The sequence below is a fragment of the Lottia gigantea genome (assembly GCF_000327385.1).
Source record: "Lottia gigantea unplaced genomic scaffold LOTGIsca_540, whole genome shotgun sequence".
NCBI classification, from domain to species: Eukaryota; Metazoa; Mollusca; class Gastropoda; family Lottiidae; genus Lottia; species Lottia gigantea.
In genome coordinates this window covers 13,841-15,196 of record NW_008709849.1, presented here as the reverse complement: position 1 = coordinate 15,196, position 1,356 = coordinate 13,841, and positions in this window count along the sequence as shown.

Sequence of the window (1,356 nt, the reverse complement as noted above, 5' to 3'; positions counted from 1 at the left end):
TACATAGACGTTGTCTTCCCATCTATCAGCGATCTTATGTCTACCATCCCTGAAAACTAAGCGTTTTACCAAAACACGGTCACCTGACTCTAACACAGAGTTTCTGGCTTTCCGGTCGTAAGTCTTCTTTTGTTGGTGCTGAGATTTAGAAATTTCCATTGAAGCAGTATGGTAAGCTCGTTCTAATTTCTTCCTCAAATCACTTACATACTTACCATACGTTTTCCTTTCATCTGGTGTGATTATACCAAGTATGACATCAACAGCGAGATATGGTTTCCTCCCAAACAACAACTCAAAAGGAGAATATCCTGTACTGTCATGCCTGGTGCAATTATACGCATGGACTAGTGATGGAAGATGGGATTTCCAATCAGATTTCTCTTCTGGTTTCAAAGTACCCAGCATGTCTAAAAGTGTACGGTTAAACCGTTCACACATGCCATTACCACTAGGATGGTAAGGAGTGGTTCTGGATTTCTTCATTGCAGACAATTCACACAGTTCTGCTATGATGTTATTTTCAAAACTTCCGCCTTTGTCGCTATGAATTCTCTGAGGAAAACCATAATGAAGCACAAAATGATCATAAAACACTCTGGCTGTTGTCTTGGCAGTTTGGTTGGTGGTGGCATAAGCTTGAGCGTATCTTGTGTAGTGGTCAGTGATGACTAAGATGTTGGAATACTTACCTTTAGACTCTTCAAGGCACAGGTAGTCCATACAAACGATTTCCATGGGTTGGGTGGACTTAATACTTACTAACGGTACTCTTATATTGGTTGGTGATTTCCTCATCAGACATCTAGGACAAGCCTTAATGTATTCTTCGACGTAACTAGACATCTTTGGCCAATATACACGATCCCTCAGTAATGACAAAGTTCTGTCTCTTCCCATGTGACCAATATCATCATGTAAACCTTTCAATACCATTTTTCTGAATTGTGCTGGTACAACTAACTGGAAAACATCATTGTCGTCAATTCTGGTCTTCCTAAACAACACATCAGATTGGAGAACAAGGTGGTTGATTTCTCTCAACAAAGATGATGTAGTTGCTGACGTAGCTGTTGATGTAGATAATTTCGTTCCAGTTTTCACAGCTTGGTATACAATTCCTATATCTGGATCATCCTGTTGTTGTCGACTCCAGTCTATCTGATCTTTGGTAAATGTTGGTAAGTTCAAATCTGGTATAAGTTGTATCGCCATTGATTCCGCCAAACCACTCTCAAGCTTCAGATTTTGTAGTGCCTTGATTGTCTCTGCGGATAGTTCTCTTACGTGGTTATCTTTTGGTAGTCTTGATAAACAATCAGCATCCATGTTGGTCTTACCAGGTCTGTAACGGAT